This window comes from Salvelinus fontinalis, chromosome 13, assembly GCF_029448725.1.
Source record: "Salvelinus fontinalis isolate EN_2023a chromosome 13, ASM2944872v1, whole genome shotgun sequence".
Classification (NCBI taxonomy): domain Eukaryota; kingdom Metazoa; phylum Chordata; class Actinopteri; order Salmoniformes; family Salmonidae; genus Salvelinus; species Salvelinus fontinalis.
Genome location: NC_074677.1, coordinates 7,831,280 through 7,850,119, shown reverse-complemented (window position 1 = coordinate 7,850,119; position 18,840 = coordinate 7,831,280).

The following is an 18,840-nucleotide window of genomic DNA, read 5'->3' as shown; positions in this document are numbered from 1 at the left end:
AGGAAACAGGTACAAAATTATCTATATCCACTACAGTTTGCAACTGCACATGGGGACAAAGATCGTACTTTTTAGAGGAATGTCCTCTGGTCTGATGAAACAAAAATAGAACCGTTTGGAGGAAAAAGGGGGAGGCTTGCAAGCCGAAGAACACCATCCCAACCGTGAAGCACGGGGGTGGCAGCATCATGTTGTGGGGGTGCTTTGCTGTAGAAGGGACTGGTGCACTTCACAAAATAGATGGCATCATGAGGCAGGAAAATTATGTGAATATATCGAGGCAACATCTCAAGACATCAGTCAGGAAGTTAAAGCTTGGTCCCAAATGGGTCTTCCAAATGGACAATGACCCCAAGCATACTTCCAAAGTTGTGGCAAAATGGCTTAAGGACAACAAAGTCAAGGTATTGGAGTGGCCATCACAAAGCCCTGACCTCAATCCTATAGAACATTTGTGGGCAGAACTGAAAAAGCGTGTGTGAGCAAGGAGGCCTACAAACCTGACTCGGTTACACGAGTTCTGTCAGGAGGAATGGGCCAAAATTCTAACTTATTGTGGGAAGGTTGTGGAATGCTACCCGAAACGTTTGACCCAAGTTCAACAATTTAAAGGCAATGCTACCAAATACTAATTGGGTGTACGTAAACTTCTGACCCACTAGGAAAGTGATTAAAGAAATTAAAGCTGAAATAAATAATTCTCTCTACTATTATTCTGACATTTCACATTCTTAAAATAAAGTGGTGATCCTAACTGACTTAAGACAGTGGGAATTTTTACTAGGATTAAATGTTAGGAATTGTGAAAAATGAGTAATGTATTTGGCTAAGTTGTATGTAAACTTCCAACTTCAACTGTAAATCCTCCGCTCCTCTACCATTTTCCCCTGGCTGCTGCTGTTGTAAGTGCTCCACTGGCCTGCTGTTCTCATCTGTCCTCCTCCTTGGCTCTGAAAGGTAGCAAGGAAGAGATGCAACATGCCACCATCTAGATTTAAAAGGTGACTGCCCTTCCTGATTTAGCCTCGTTTTAGATTTGGTTCATTAAGAAATGCTAGCGGCCATGACTGAATTCAACCATGAGTTCGTTTCGGGGTGTGGTTTCATGTGGGTGTCGTGTGTGTGTGTGTGTGTTCGCAGGTGGGAAAAGTTAGCCAATTAGTTCACCAATTAGCTTCAGCTGGCTGGTGTGCAACCTATCTCTGGATAGCCCATCTCCGGGGCTAGTTACATTTACATTTACATTTAAGTAATTTAGCAGACGCTCTTATCCAGAGCGACTTACAAATTGGTGCATTCACCTTATGATATCCAGTGGATCATCAATAAAGTTAGGGATCATCAATAAATTACACAATGTAAAGGAGACAATATTTTCATGTTGCACACCTTGTAGTTCTCATTAATGCTTTCAATATTTGCAAAGGCATTTATACAATTTATAGTTGGTTTGATGTTAAGTCATTGACATTTGGAGCTATTGGAATTTTAACATATTTGACCATGTACTGTATATTGTACAATTTACCTATGGTCACTAACTAGCCCCATTGGGATATCCAAAGTCAACTCACAATTACCACAGACATTTCGATCTTGGCCGCGTGCAGCTGCACTCCAAATTGATGATTACGTTATTATATTATGTATATATTATATTATGATTACTGCCAGCTGTTTCTAGCTAGCTAGGCTAATTGAGTCTGCATGTGCTTTCTTCATCCCACCATCGACTGCGAAGCCAAAATGTTCCCAAACTGGAGATTTAAACAATGGAGGATCCTCCAATTCTGGTTTATCGAGCCCACCACTCACCATCTAGAGTTCCAGGCTGTGCCTCACAGGAGAATTTGAAATCCGCCAGTTAAAATTCAAATTTTGATTACAACAATAGGTTGTTTTATCCACAACTCTGTCCATCGCTGTTGTAAATTGACTGCGATGCCAAAATGATAACAGAATAACCTACAATGTTTTTTCAGCTTTACTCACGGGACAATGGCACAGTGTAAGCACAGTGTACACAGTGTAAGCACAGCCTATAGGCCTAGTGTTTTAATTTTTAGTTTTAATATATTTTGTATTCATTCAGGTTCACAGTGCGGACCAAACCAAGGTCCCCGTGCCGAACGGTTTGGTAGGTATACCTGTACCGTTACAGCCCTATCCTAGTATACTGACACAACCAGGGCAACTCAACTGTAAAGAAAAATGTAAATGTTCACATAACAGCGCAACACAACTCCAAACACAATAGATAAGAAGCTACATAGCCCCCTAGGCTTTATGAATATAAAGAGACTTGAGCCAAAGAAAAATTTACTTTTGGAATGGAATGAGTTAACAGACCTCGTCAGTTCTACCATTATATAACATTTGAGGACACAATTTAAGACATGAGCCAAGCATGTTTACCTGTAGAATGATATAGGTTATAAGACCTATGATTCATTTCATTTAGTCAGTTCTACCATCTCAACATTGTACATTTTAAAAAGGGTTAAAATATGTCGACATTCAGCTTCCGTCCAAAGGGGGGCGCTGTGTCACTGTCAGAAGATATGTGCTTCAGTCAGAAAACCAGTTGCTCATCTCTTCGGTCTCAGCTAGCTACAGAAACGAAACCCATCAAATAGACTTGCTGGAAATAATTACTTTTCTTAATATGACTTATATCAACATCCTTAGTTTGCCCATTCACTAAATATACTGTTAAATAACTCAGACTGACATCCAATACCTTTAGGATACTGAAACCTAACGCTAGCTTATTAGCATTAGCCTACCCTTATGCTGATGGGGACTTGTTAGCTACCACCAACCCTGCAGCTAACTCTGCTGCTGCACTGCCTTTTCTGACTGTTCTACCCTCTCCACCTCATTCACTACTCAACCTGCTTGCTTTTTTTTTTTGCCTTTCTTTCAGAAATTCTGGAGTATCCATATTTGCTGTGTTATGTTGAGGTGATTTACTGAGTGATGACATTGAAATCTAACCGGTGCTGTAGGGGTGGGGTCAAGCGACAGGAGCGGTCCACTGTGTTGTGAAATTTCGACCAATCACAGCAGACACTGAGTCACGTCAGGGGCGTCTTGCAGTGCCTGCTACTGCCTAGCACAGTATATTGGATAGTTTATTTTAGTCATTAAAATGTGCATAGCGCAACTGATGTGTGGTTATGGAAACTCAGACCAGACTGAAATGTAAAAAAATACTAATAACAATACCATCAAAAGGGTCTGGGCTGGACCATTAACATCCAGGGCTGAAGCCCCAGAAGTCCAGACCTAATGAACCCACTGGCTAACATACTGGGTATGGATACATGTTTATATAAAACATGCCTTGCATTGAATGCTGCCTATAAGGGAGTTGAATGTAAATACTGAATGTAATAAATCCTGAATAAACTGTTTGGATTGTTCTGTGTTAGGTGTGAAGTGTCAGAGAAGAGATCGGACAACAAGGCAGCAATAGAATCTATTTATTGCAAAGCTACAGAGGATTCTCAGATATTGATATGCATTGGTTTTGAAAAAGAATTTGGCGACAGCAGCCAGGTAAACAAAAATGGCTAACAGGGTTATTAAACCACTATGTCATTTGTGGGAACTATCCCTTTAACAACATAATTTGGGGGAAATAAAACAGGCTGAGCAATTGTGGATATTAAAGGTATACAATGATTGTGTGCTTTCTCCAATAATTCCTTGTGGATAAATTAACCGTTTATGCCTTTGTCTCTTAATATTTGGATACATTTCATACAGTTCTATGATCTCTTTTTGCATTTTCTTTTTCCAGCTGAATCCTGGTCCTTTCAGTCTTCTCTCGCTGTATTGTGTTCTATACATTTTTGTATTTCCTTCAAGCTCCTGTCTTCGTTTTTCTTCCATCTTTTGTTCTGTTTCCATTCTCACGCTCTTAACAAGGAGCTGCCTGTAATCCTCTTCAGTCTTTCTCTTGTCCTTCTCCATGTTCTGTTTGTCCATCTTCGCTTTCAGTTTGTCCATCTCCGCTTTCAGTTTGTCCATCTCCGCTTTCAGTTTGTCCATGTCCATGTTCTGTTTGTCCATCTCCATGTTCTGTTTGTCCATCTCCATGTTCTGTTTGTCCCTCTCCATGTTCTGTTTGTCCATCTCCGCTTTCAGTTTATCAGCTCTGGCTCATTTCTCTCTCTGCCTGATCCGCTCGACCTTTTGATTCATTTTCACCCATTCTCTTGTTGATCGTGTAGGTCTCTGACTTTCTTAGAGATGAGATATGAAAATAACCAAAAACAGACAATGAATGCTTTTGCTCTCAAAGCAGCAATTTTGTACTGTATATTTGGTACTGTTTCCTGAAGAAAGTGTGCCTGCTTCGACTACATTTTGTTTTGATAAACGTGGGTTCTTAGGCTCAGTAGAAGCTATTAAGGTATTTTTGATCCACCAGCATGACTAAACAGTATGGTCAAACAAGGCCAACTTTAATGTTTCTTTAATACCTTAAGACAATATAACTGCCACCAGCCTCTGTTTCTAATCTAGAAACACTGTAAATAAACATTTGTAAATAATGTGTTCTTAATTGACTTGCCCAGTTAAATAAAAGTTAAAAATAAAAAAATCTTGTTTGTAAAAATCTATTTCCTCATCTGTCCGTTCAAGTGAAATGTTGCTGGGAGTGTAAAGTAGTAGTTATGCTGACTTCCTCTGAATCTCTTTCCAAGTTGGTGAAGGTGTAATACAACATGATAGAGTTCAAGTGCTTCTAAGTCGCAATAATTCTTCAGTACGCTCAAACTAGCTAGGCTTCAGTAAATTATTGCATAAAGATTATTTTCACTGCATCAGGGATAGCGGACACAGACAGGAATAATATGATAGACAATCAAATTCTCTCCTTGAGCGTTTTCGCGTTAGAAGACACCCCGATATTTGGCTGATAAAGCTCCAAAACAAGTTAAAAGCTTGAACAGAAGACAGGTAATTAATACAGCTCAACAAAAACAGAAGAAACTGGAGCTACTTTGAAGATTCTCAAATATATTTTTATTTGTTTATTAACAACTTTTTGGTTACTACAGTGCATGATTCCATATGTGTTTTGATGTCTTCACTATTATTCTACAATGTAGAAAATAGTACAAATAAAGAAAAACCCTGGAATGAGTAGGTTTGTCCGATTGATCGATCTTGTAATAAGATTTATATTGGCAGAACATCCCGCGCCTTGAAAGTGCATCTTGGAGAACATAAATCCACTATTAGACATCGATATCTCACCTCGCCAGTTGACACTTTATAGAACAAAAACATTATATTAATGAATTGCGTTGCGTCGGGATCGAAAAAGTTAATCCACGTTTAGGTGGTGACTATGACAACAAATTACTACAAAGAGAAGCCATGTGGATATATAAATTAAGTTCTGTATCTCCACACAGTTTAAACAAATTACATTTCACCTCCTTCCTTTCCTATAAGCCACATTTAGACTGTTATACAAGAACACTGTCCGTATCAGGCTCCGGAGACGGGCACATCGCGCTCCACTCCCTAGCATACTACTCGCCAATGTCCAGTCTCTTGACAACAAGGTTGATGAAATCCGAGCAAGGGTAGCATTCCAGAGAGACATCAGAGACTGTAACGTTCTTTGCTTCACGGAAACATGGCTCACTCGAGAGACGCTAACGGAGTCGGTACAGCCAGCTGGTTTCTTCACGCATCGCGCCAACAGAAACAAGCATCTTTCTGGTAAGAAGAAGGGCGGAGGTGTATGCCTTGTGATTAACGAGACGTGGTGTGATCATAACAACATACAGGAACTCAAGTCATTCTGTTCACCTGACTTAGAATTCCTCACAATCAAATGTCGACCGCATTATCTACCAAGGGAATTGTCTTCGATTATAATCACAGCCGTATATATTCCCCCCCAAGCAGACACATCGATGGCTCTGAACGAACTTTATCTGACTCTATGTAAACTGGAAACCACACATCCTGAGGCTGCATTCATTGTAGCTGGGGATTTTAACAAGGCTAATCAGAAAACAAAACTCCCTAAATTCTATCAGCACATCGATTGTGCTACCAGGGCTGATAAAACCCTGGATCATTGTTATTCTAACTTCCGCAACGCATATAAGGCCCTCCCCCGCCCTCCTTTCGGAAAAGCTGACCACGGCTCCATTTTGTTGCTTCCAGCCTACAAACAGAAACTAAAACAAGAAGCTCCCGCGCTCAAGTCTGTTCAACGCTGGTCCGACCAATCTGATTCCACGCTTCAAGACCGCTTCGATCACGTGTATTGGGATATGTTCCGCATTGTGTCCAACAACAACATTGACGAATACGCTGATTCGGTGAGCGAGGTCATTAGAAAGTGCATCAGCGACGTTATACCCACAGCAACGATTAAAACATTCCCAAACCAGAAACCGTGGATTGATGGTAGCATTCGTTCGAAACTGAAAGCGCGAAACACTGCTTTTAACCAGGGCAAGGTGACCGGAAACATGACCAAATACAAACAGTGTAGCTATTCCCTCCGCAAGGCAATCAAACAAGCTAAGTGCCAGTATAGAGACAAAGTAGAGTCGCAATCCAATGGCTCAGACACAAGAGGTATGTGGCAGGGTCTACAGTCAATCACGGATTACAAAAAGAAAACCAGCCCCGTCGCGGACCAGGATGTCTTGCTCCCAGACAGACTAAATAACTTTTTTGCTCGCTTTGAGGACAATACAGTGCCACTGACACGGCCACCTACCAAAACCTGCGGGCTCTCCTTCACTGCAGCCGAGGTGAGTAAAACATTTAAACGTGTTAACCCTCGCAAGGCTGCCGGCCCAGACGGCATTCCCAGCCGCGTCCTCAGGGCATGCGTAGACCAGCTGGCTGGTGTGTTTACGGACATATTCAATTAATCCTTATCCCAGTCTGCTGTTCCCACATGCTTCAAGAGGGCCACCATTGTTCCTGTTCCCAAGAAAGCTAAGCTAACTGAGCTAAACGACTACTGCCCCGTAGCACTCACTTCCGTCATCATGAAGTGCTTTGAGAGACTAGTCAAGGACCATATCACCTCCACCCTACCTGACACCCTAGACCCACTCCAATTTGCTTACCGACCCAATAGGTCCACAGACGATGCAATCGCAACCACACTGGACACTGCCCTAACCCATCTGGACAAGAGGAATACCTATGTGAGAATGCTGTTCATCGACTACAGCTCAGCATTTAACACCATAGTACCCTCCAAACTCGTCATCAAGCTCGAGACCTTGGGTCTCGACCCCGCCCTGTGCAACTGGGTACTGGACTTCCTGAAGGGCCGCCCCCAGGTGGTGAGGGTAGGTAACAACATCTCCACCCCACTGATCCTCAACACTGGGGCACCACAAGGGTCCGTTCTGAGCCCTCATCTGTACTCCCTGTTCACCCACGACTGCGTGGCCATGCACGCCTCCAACTCAATCATCAAGTTTGCGGACGACACTACAGTGCTAGGCTTGATTACCAACAACGACGAGACGGCCTACAGGGAGGAGGTGAGGGCCCTCGGAGTGTGGTGTCAGGAAAATAACCTCACACTCAACGTCAACAAAACAAAGGAGATGATTGTGGACTTCAAGAAACAACAGAGGGAGCACCCCCCTATCCACATCGACGGGACAGTAGTGGAGAGCGTAGTAAGTTTTAAGTTCCTCGGCGTACACATCACAGACAAACTGAACTGGTCCACCCACACAGACAGCGCTGTGAAGAAGGCGCAGCAGCGCCTCTTCAACCTCAGGAGGCTGAAGAAATTCGGCTTGTGACCAAAAGCACTCACAAACTTCTACAGATGCACAATCGACAACCGTAAGGCTCTCCAGAGGGTAGTGAGGTCTGCACAACGCATCACCGGGGGCAAACTACCTGCCCTCCAGGACACCTACACCACCCGATGTCATAGGAAGGCCATAAAGATCATCAAGGACAACAACCACCCGAGCCACTGCCTGTTCACCCCGCTATCATCCAGAAGGCGAGGTCAGTACAGGTGCATCAAAGCATGGAACATGGAAGACAGAGGAAGACAACCAAAGCTTTAGTTTCTAGTTTTACAGATGTGTTGAAAACGTTTTTGGGAGATGCGATGGATCATTGGGGATCATTCAATATTCCCTTTCTTTTGTTGTTCAGTGAAATCATCCCATGTGAAGAGTCAACTCAATTAATGTTCAATTTGTAACTAAATCGTTTTTTTTCTATTGGAAGAATTTAATAATTTGCAATTTGTCTACTTATAAGGTAAAATATTTATGTTTCTGTCTCCATACAATATGGTAAATATATCCAATGCAAAAAACATCTACATTTAAATGATATTAAGATTAATTTGCATATATTTCCGTTAATTCTCATATTTTCCCATTAATTCCCACGGAAAGTTTCCACATCTGAATATTCCCCAAAATGTGCAACCCTAGCAATAACACAAGGATAACCCTGATTAAAAAGTTTCAAGACAATGTTTCATACTTCTAAATGTCTTGAAGGATGAAACGACATGAGTTTTCATAGCCTACTGTTAAATTACACAAAGACAAACCCAGTTGGTCAGATGATCACTTTTCTCTGGATGATGCAAAGCACACATTGAGCAGTCTTGCTTCGCATTGAAGACTGGAAAAAAAGGAGGACCACATTTCTATGCATTGTTGTCACATTTAAAGATGCTTTCTGTAAGCCATAGTTTGAAAGGTTGTGCTCTGTCCCTCACAGTTGCATACTACATTGTTCTCTCCCTGTCTGTGCTTTGCCCCCTTCCCACACCCTGTAGCAAAGGGTTCCCCAAAGATCGTCTTTCTGCTTTACACGACCCATTGGAGCCAAAAACCTCGAAAGCACCTAGTCAACCTTGTTGTAAGCTACTGCAAGTCTGAGAATTTCCCTCCTTTTTTCTGTATTTCCTGTTAGCCTAATGCAGAATAAAAACAACACCTCCCCCTAGTGGCTAAGACATAAAAACAGCAAGGTTCCATGAGATCACCACGTGGGGTTTAGAAATATATATAACATGAATTACAATAACTACAGTAGGTACATCGAACCTACATCAAAGTACATTTAACCTCCCAAAATGTATTTTCCAGTAACAGTATTTCCTTTTTCAGGCTTTTTTCCTGAGGTAATAGATTCAACTGTTCAACACTTACAGCCAAATGTTTAATACCCCGAGTATTCCCAGAACACATTCTGGAAAGTGTATAGATCCAGTGGTCAGTGGTCACTTTATTAGGTACAACCTTTGCATCTGGAACAGCGTGAATTCAAAACTGTTGATGAAACTGGGAAAGGAAATAGACTGTTCAAGTTTTTAAGTCCAGTTGGAGTTTATTACAGTCAGTACAAGCTGAGTGTTGGAATTAATAAAAAAACAGTTTTGGAACTTTTCTGAATTACAAAAGACCACAGACTGTGCTGACATTTTGAACAGTCTAAGGTTCAAACAAACAGTAACAGAATACCTGAATACTTCAGTGTCTAGCAAGCCAAGACCACTGGACTTGGTGTCTGTAGGAGCTATTTATTTTCGTGAATAGGGTGGTGAACCTAATAAAGTGTCAACTGATTGTAGCTATCACAAACAACTCCTTTTGAGCAGTGTCTGTCTGTTATACGTTTGATCAATGGGTATAATGGTAAATCTGATCCCCAAGGTCCTCATAGGATCCCTTGGATATAAAGAGTTGGAGGTAAAGAAACAAACATGAAACTAGGACATTAAAACACTGGCAGAATTCTTTCATCCACATCCATTCACATACAATATGTATTTTAAAGTATAAAGACCTTTCTAAGATCACTGTCTTTCTGGACGTTTTAAAAGGTTTGCAAATAGTTCTTTCTGCAAGGAATGTGAATTTAACGGGATTTGGTAATACCTATGTAGGTGACGTAGTTTCTCCACTGGTATAATGGGTATAATGTGTGGTAGTTCCACACTTCCCTACTGAATTATGTAGAGCTGATTTGGGCCAGTTGATATTTTTTTCTCCATGATCTTATTGAAAATCCACATTTTCACGTAGGCTTTGAGCTAGAGGCTTTAAGAGAGAAAGAGAGCAAATAGCATATGGACAGCCTGGTTGAAGTCCTAGTTTTTAATGGTTAGTGCAGTAGATTGCAGAGGGGAGATTGCAGATCTCCATTGTGGAATGTCCATGTTGATCCTCTTGGTTATCTTGGTCCTCTTGATCTATTCACCTATGTTCTTTGTTAGTCAGACCTGACCCCTTCATCCCGTAGTTTTTTCCTGTAATCTAATTTAATATGACTGAAGATGCAGCATTTTCTGCAAGTGTAACGGATGTGAAATGGCTAGCTAGTTAGCGGGTACGCGCTACTAGCATTTCAATCAGTTACGTCACTTGCTCTGAGACTTAAGTAGGGTTTCCCCTTGCTCTGCAAGAGCCGAGGCTTTTGTGGAGCGATGGGTAACGACGCTTCGTGGGTGACTGTTGTCGATGTGTGCAGAGGGTCCCTGGTTCGCGCCCGTGTCGGGGCGAGGGGACGGTGTAAAGTTATACTGTTACATTGATGCTGTTGACCCGGATCACTGGTTGCTGCGGAAAAGGAGGAGGTTGAAAGGGGGGTGAGTGTAACGGATGTGAAATGGCTAGCTAGTTAGCGGGTACGCGCTACTAGCATTTCAATCAGTTACGTCACTTGCTCTGAGACTTAAGTAGGGTTTCCCCTTGCTCTGCAAGAGCCGCGGCTTTTGTGGAGCGATGGGTAACGACGCTTCGTGGGTGACTGTTGTTGATGTGTGCAGAAGGTCCCTGGTTCGCGCCCGTGTCGGGGCGAGGGGACGGTGTAAAGTTATACTGTTACATTGATGCTGTTGACCCGGATCACTGGTTGCTGCGGAAAAGGAGGAGGTTGAAAGGGGGGTGAGTGTAACGGATGTGAAATGGCTAGCTAGTTAGCGGATACGCGCTACTAGCATTTCAATCAGTTACGTCACTTGCTCTGAGACTTAAGTAGGGTTTCCCCTTGCTCTGCAAGGGCCGTGGCTTTTGTGGAGCGATGGGTAACGACGCTTCGTGGGTGACTGTTGTCGATGTGTGCAGAGGGTCCCTGGTTCGCGCCCGTGTCGGGGCGAGGGGACGGTGTAAAGTTATACTGTTACATTGATGCTGTTGACCCGGATCACTGGTTGCTGCGGAAAAGGAGGAGGTTGAAAGGGGGGTGAGTGTAACGGATGTGAAATGGCTAGCTAGTTAGCGGATACGCGCTACAAGCATTTCAATCAGTTACGTCACTTGCTCTGAGACTTAAGTAGGGTTTCCCCTTGCTCTGCAAGGGCCGTGGCTTTTGTGGAGCGATGGGTAACGACGCTTCGTGGGTGACTGTTGTCGATGTGTGCAGAGGGTCCCTGGTTCGCGCCCGTGTCGGGGCGAGGGGACGGTGTAAAGTTATACTGTTACATTGATGCTGTTGACCCGGATCACTGGTTGCTGCGGAAAAGGAGGAGGTTGAAAGGGGGGTGAGTGTAACGGATGTGAAATGGCTAGCTAGTTAGCGGGTACGCGCTACTAGCATTTCAATCAGTTACGTCACTTGCTCTGAGACTTAAGTAGGGTTTCCCCTTGCTCTGCAAGAGCCGCGGCTTTTGTGGAGCGATGGGTAACGACGCTTCGTGGGTGACTGTTGTTGATGTGTGCAGAAGGTCCCTGGTTCGCGCCCGTGTCGGGGCGAGGGGACGGTGTAAAGTTATACTGTTACATTGATGCTGTTGACCCGGATCACTGGTTGCTGCGGAAAAGGAGGAGGTTGAAAGGGGGGTGAGTGTAACGGATGTGAAATGGCTAGCTAGTTAGCGGATACGCGCTACTAGCATTTCAATCAGTTACGTCACTTGCTCTGAGACTTAAGTAGGGTTTCCCCTTGCTCTGCAAGGGCCGTGGCTTTTGTGGAGCGATGGGTAACGACGCTTCGTGGGTGACTGTTGTCGATGTGTGCAGAGGGTCCCTGGTTCGCGCCCGTGTCGGGCGAGGGGACGGTTTAAAGTTATACTGTTACACAAGGCCCCTTCTAATAGTTTATAACAGACTTGTTAGAACTTTGACCACGCCCTCTAGGTGGACTCTATGCCCTCTATCAAATCAAAACTGGAATTTTTACTCGAAACAAAAAGTTGTATAAGTATGCTAGACATTTATAGAATAAATCATATCTAGCTTGATGATTCTGTGACAACCGGTGAATTAGTTATTGATTTTTACATTTTTGAATGTCTATTGACTATTCCGTCTGTTGAATGTGTGAATACAAAACCAACTTTACTTCTGTCTTTGCCTGATGTCCTTTGTGAATTGATACATGTATTTAGGTGAGCGGACACCTGGGGTGGTATATTTGAGTTGCCCTTCGTGCCCGCTCCCATACCCTTTAATTCAGTTTTTCTTTGTGACTAATTTGTATACAGGTAGACCAGAAAATACATCGCTGATGTGCCAACCCTGATTAGAACCACCTGCTGCTCATCTGTTGTTCTTTACAAACGCTGTTTTGAATTGAAATAAAGTTGTACCTACACGGAAGGCTGTAAAGCCGCAACGTCTGTGTACGCTATCCCTGATGCAGTGAAAATAATTAAAACATATTGAATAATGAAGTAAGCTTTATGCGACAACTTTGAGTGCGAACCCATTTGTTTGACTGAATTGGCGGGTTTTATGCACCAGCCAAGCTTCTGGAAGAGCGCGATGGTTCCCTTCTGTTCAGTAAATTATCCCGTTATTAAAAACTACAGTCTCGGATTGGTACATACATTTTTGGACATTTAAATTGACACAGTATAACCATACATTTTTGAAGAATATAACTTAAATACGTCATGATCTTAGTACAATTATATTACCCACATAGAACCCCACATAAACGCGGATTTTACTCCATTGGTTGTAAATGTAAAGAATCAACGTATAGATTAAAAACATGGTTAAATCTATAATGTCATGAACTGTCTGTCGTGGCATCTAGAGCACTGTCAATTTGACAGGGTTTACATTCCCCTGGCCCCATCCCTCAGTTGTATAGCAGAATAAGTGTAGAAACGCACAATTTGTTGATTATTCCTCAAAGATCAAGTCAAGCTAGAATCTACATTTGGTGAAACAACGCAGCGATATTGTTTCAGTGAAGAAACAGATGTGAGGAGCATCCGGCAGTGGATTAATTTTAAATACAAAAACCTATTTGTTAAAAATCATTTCTTCGTTGTTGTAACATCCCTAACGGACGTGCCAGTTTCACCAAATACAGATTGTAACTTTAATGATTTCTCAGTAAAGGTTTTGCTAAGCAACCATTTAGGCCTACTGTTGAAATAAGGATTAGTAGCCTACCTTAAATCAACAAAGCTTTCCGATGGATGTCAACCAGACAGAAACAACAAGTATATGTTCAAAATAGAAGCCAAGGATGCAACATACGCCAGAAAGTATGAGATGTGTCTCTACCAAGATGTAGACTGGTGTGTGACAACCTGTTTAATAGACAAAATCACAGAGTTTCTAAACCCAGAGGCGCAACATCGCGAGACATCCAGGAACGCTTCTGAAACAGACTAAACAGAACATGCCGGGGTTTGGGGCTTGAGAAGTCAATGAGATTGAAAAATATCTTCCTTAGTTATTAATTTTCCCGAAATCAAAAGGCAAAACCTAGATTCGAGTCAATTTCTTAAGTAGTTGAACATGTTATTATTGATTTGACGGACTGCACATGCGCAGTTCGGCGCGAGAAGACCGTTATACCCGATGACTTCTTCTACGCTGAGCTTTACTAGCCAACGTCAACATGACATCACCTAGTCGGGATTTCTTGTAAATCACATGAGTCGTGTGATTTACAAGAAAGTAACGTGATTTACAAGAAGAGTGTACATGTGGGGTGGTCACATTTTTTACAAAAAAAAAATGATTTTGTCAAAGACAATACAGTATGAAGCTAAGCTAAAAGTGCTTTTCTCCAACAGAAATGATGAGTAAAGGTCAGTGAAGGTCAGCCTCTGTGGCTGTTATACAGTAACATTGGAGACAGAGTTTATCCTCTAGCTCAGTGGTTCCCAACCCTTTTTCGGTTACTGTACCACCAACTGAATTCTGCTCTGCCCAGAGTATCCCTGAAGTACTCCCTCATGTGCAGTTTAACAGTCAGCCTATGGTCTCATGAGTCTTCTCAGAGGTCCTAGCACCCCTGGGTAAGAACCACTTCTCTAGTGGATACAGACTGCTACAGTAGACTACTGGTGGTCATGGAGTTGATCTGCTTTGTATGCTACTTTGAGTACAGTACAACTCCAGTACAATGCCCATGCACTGATGGGTGAAGGTGAATATAAACTTTATTACATTGTCCTTACTGCATGGTAAGTTTTGATTGACATTCATGTAGGTACAAAATAACAATATAATCATTGGCAAACCGTGAATAATGGACCTAGGCCTTCAGTTGGGGGAAATAAATTCCAATAGGGCCTACCTCATCAAAATCTAAAATCATGAAAAATACCAGAAACAGAGCATCACTTAAAGGGGAATGGAAACACTTCAGGAAGTAAATCTAAGAGATGTATTCAATCCACTAATCTTAAACATGTGCATTTAACATAAAAACATCTCTATATTTAGTATTTTGATCGTCAACAAGGTTTATTTGAGCTATGGTCAGCCTCGATTTTAATTGCCATAGTAACTACTGACGCCAGTGCGACACTGGCAGGAATCAGCTAATTGTCCATGGTATTGAGTTGTCGCACGGAGAGTGAATCGAAGAGAGTGAGGTTAGGTGCGGACAACGAAGATGACAACAGTTAGTAATTCAAACATGAACTGTATAGCTCCAAGCTGTACGAATCGGCTCCAAAAAAATCCCTCAGTAAGCTGCCATCGGCTACCCAAGGACCCACATATTTTGGAGAAGTGGCCCCATGTCCTGAAGAGAAAGGACGTACCAGCTAGAGCAACTGCTACCTAACGGTGTTCCGTACATCACAGTGATCCATAAACGTGACCTTATTTTAGCCCCCAAAAAATGAAATGATACCAAGTCAACTGTAATGTTAAAAAAACACTTCTCACAATTTCTCCCCTTTCCAGCAAGTCAACAACAAGACCTCCACACTGCCCGTCTCTGCATGATTGAAGTAGGTAATGGAGCTTCTCCGGGTCTTTTAAAAATGCCGGAGGGGAAAGTGAAAGGCTACTGAGCAATAGTGGAAGGGGCAGATATGGCGTGTGGGGAAACTGCTTTTTTCAACCGATTTGTCCAACTTATCACCTGTAAAATGTCAATAAAACACTATAAAGAGTTTATTTCATGTCTCAATACATACTCCACCTATTTGAAAGTTTGTGTCGAATTTGAAGAGGGTTTTTAGGGCGGGGCTGACGTTTGCTTCACAAGTTAACTGTGTGTCACGGCTTTTGAGAGTCATGATGGATCGCAGTGATGACGCAAAAGAAATCCTTATGGATTGAATTAACTACTGTATTGATGAACTCACAAGTAATTAACATTACAATCATTATTGATAATGTCTTAATAGATAAATAAATAAATAAATACAGTTTTAATTGATGAATTTCTTTGTATGGCGATTTTGGAAATGCACTGTAACTAGTCTTATGTAACATTTAGTGTTTCCTTATGTTACGGTGTGAATATAGTTTTCATGGGTACACAAATCCAAACTGTATTGGATTACAAAATCAAATGTGTCTAACTGATATAGTCTTAACTTGATACTTAAAACCAGAATCGATAGTCGTTAACCCGATGAAGACCATTGTGCCGTGGTCCATATTAGATCTAACATCCCTAGCAGATGATTGATGTTGATCATCTGTCTGCTTGATTTACAGCAGGGTCACGTTAGATTGGACAGAGAACGAGTCAAGGTAATGAGTTAAAGTTTTATTGGACACAGAGTCGACTGGGCGCAATTGTGTAGCATAGACTATAGCATATGGAAGCATGGCCTTAACTACATATAAGGACACAGGTCTGTGTATTTTTTGGGCCAATTAATATTTTTTATTGCATGACAAGTAAAAAAAAATAGTAACGGGTTGCTCCTCGTTCATTTGATTTTAATCTGAAATCAAACTATTCATGAACTGTTTTGTTTTTTGTCGAAAGGAAATATTAAATCATTATTTGATTATTGTGTTTTCATAATTATTGGTTCTAGTTCAACCCGTGAAAACAGGGCCGGATTAAGAAATCATAGGCCTTGGGGCTTTGTTTAAATAAATGATGCACACTGACTCACCTAATGATGGAGATGAAGCAATAGGCTACCCACAGTGATGAAGACATAGGCTACCCACAGTGATGAAGACATAGGCTACCCACAGTGATGAAGCTATAGGCTACCCACAGTGATGAAGCTATAGGCTACCCACAGTGATGAAGCTATAGGCTACCCACAGTGATGAAGCTATAGGCTACCCACAGTGATGAAGCCATAGGCTACCCACAGTGATGAAGCCATAGGCTACCCACAGTGATGAAGCTATAGGCTACCCACAGTGATGAAGCCATAGGCTACCCACAGTGATGGAGCTATAGGCTACCCACAGTGATGAAGCCATAGGCTACCCACAGTGATGGCCATTGTACTTGCTGTGGCAATAGTCATCTCAAAATGAGCGACTTTGAAAAAAAGTGTTGCTGTTAGCTAGAAATTAGGAGTTGAGATTTATTTATTTTTTTGGTATTGTTTCTACGTATAGATTAGTCATCTCTTTTCAGCAGTAGACATTTGCTTTCCAAACTACATTTTTCCCAGGATTGTATTTTGAAAGCTGCAAAAGGCAACCAGCCATAGAAATATACTGAACAAAAATATAAACACAACATGAAACAATGTCAGACTTTACTGAGTTACAGTTCATATAAGGAAATCAGTCAACTGAAATAAATAAATTTGGCTCTATTCTGTAGAGTTCACATGACTGGAATACAGATATGCACCTTAGCAGCACGACACATCTCCTTCCCATAGAGTGGATCAGGCTGTTGACTGTGGCCTGTGGAATGTGGATTGTGGTTCCACTCCTTTTCAAAGGCTGTGCGAAGTTGCTGGATTTTGGCGGGATATCAGATATGAAGTTAAGACACAGATGCAGACCATGTCGAATTAACTATGGCTTAATAATCCAACAGGGGCAGGCAATAGACAGGTCAAGGCAGGCAGGAGTCAGTAAACCAGAGGTGGGGCAACGGTACTGGACGGCAGTCAGGGTCAGGGTAGGCAGAGGTCAATAGTCCAGAGGCGGGGCAACGGTACTGGACTGCAGTCAGGGTCAGGGTAGGCAGAGGTCAATAGTCCAGAGGTGGGGCAATGGTACAGGTCGGCAGTCAGGGTCAGGGTAGGCAGAGGTCAATAGTCCAGAGGTGGGGCAATGGTACAGGTCGGCAGGCAGGCTGAGGGTCAGGGACAGGCAGAGTGGTCAGGCAGAGTCAGCACAGAGTCAGGTCAGAGTCAGGACAGGCAAGGGTCAAAACCAGGAGGGCGAGAAAAGGAGAGACTGGGAAAAGCTGGAGCCGAGACAATAAACGCTGGTTAACTTGACAAACAAGATGAACTGGCAACAGACAAACAGAGAACACAGGTATGAATACACAGGGGATAATGGGGAAGATGGGCGACACTTGGAGGGGGATGGAGACAGTCACAAAGACATGTGAAACAGATCAGGGTGTGACACTGGAACTGGAACACGTCGATCCAGAGCATCCCAAACATGCTCAATGGCTGATATATCTGGTGAGAATGCAGGCTATGGATGAACTGGAACATCTTCTTCTTCCAGGAATTGTGTCCAGATCCTTGCGACATCATCCAGTGATGATCCATGGCACGAAGCCTCCAGTGATTATCCATGGCACGAAGCCTCCAGTGATAATCCATGGCAAGAAGCCTCCAGTGATTATCCATGGCACGAAGCCTCCAGTGATGATCCATGGCAAGAAGCCTCCAGTGATGATCCATGGCACGAAGCCTCCAGTGATGATCCATGGCAAGAAGCCTCCAGTGATGATCCATGGCAAGAAGCCTCCAGTGATGATCCATGGCAAGAAGCCTCCAGTGATGATCCATGGCACGAAGCCTCCAGTGATAATCCATGGCAAGAAGCCTCCAGTGATTATCCATGGCAAGAAGCCTCCAGTGATGATCCATGGCAAGAAGCCTCCAGTGATGATCCATGGCACGAAGCCTCCAGTGATGATCCATGGCAAGAAGCCTCCAGTGATGATCTATGGCAAGAAGCCTCCAGTGATGATCCATGGCACGAAGCCTCCAGTGATGATTCATGGCACGAAGCCTCCAGTGGTGATCCATGGCAAGAAGCCTCCAGTGAGGAGTCATGGCACGAAGCCTCCAACAAAGGCTGCCAGTACGGAGCCTCCAGCGACGCCCTCCAGACCGGAGCCTCCAACGACGTTCTCCAGTCCGGAGCCTCCAGCGACGCCTTCCAGTACGGAGCCTCCATCGATGCCCTCCAGTACGGGGCCTCCAGTGTTGCCCGTCAGTCCGGAGCCTCCAGCGACGCCCTCCTGTCCGGATCCTTCAGAGACGTTCTCCAGTCCGGAGCCTCCAGCGACGCCCTCCAGTACGGAGCCTCCAGTATCGCCCGTCAGTCCGGAACCTCCAGCGACGCCCTTCAGTCCGGAGCCGCCAGAGTCGCCCTCCTGTCCGGAGCCGCCAGAGTCGCCCTCCTGTCCTGTCCTGTTTCCCCACACGACATATCTTCCTCTTCCACTATCGCTCAGTAGCCT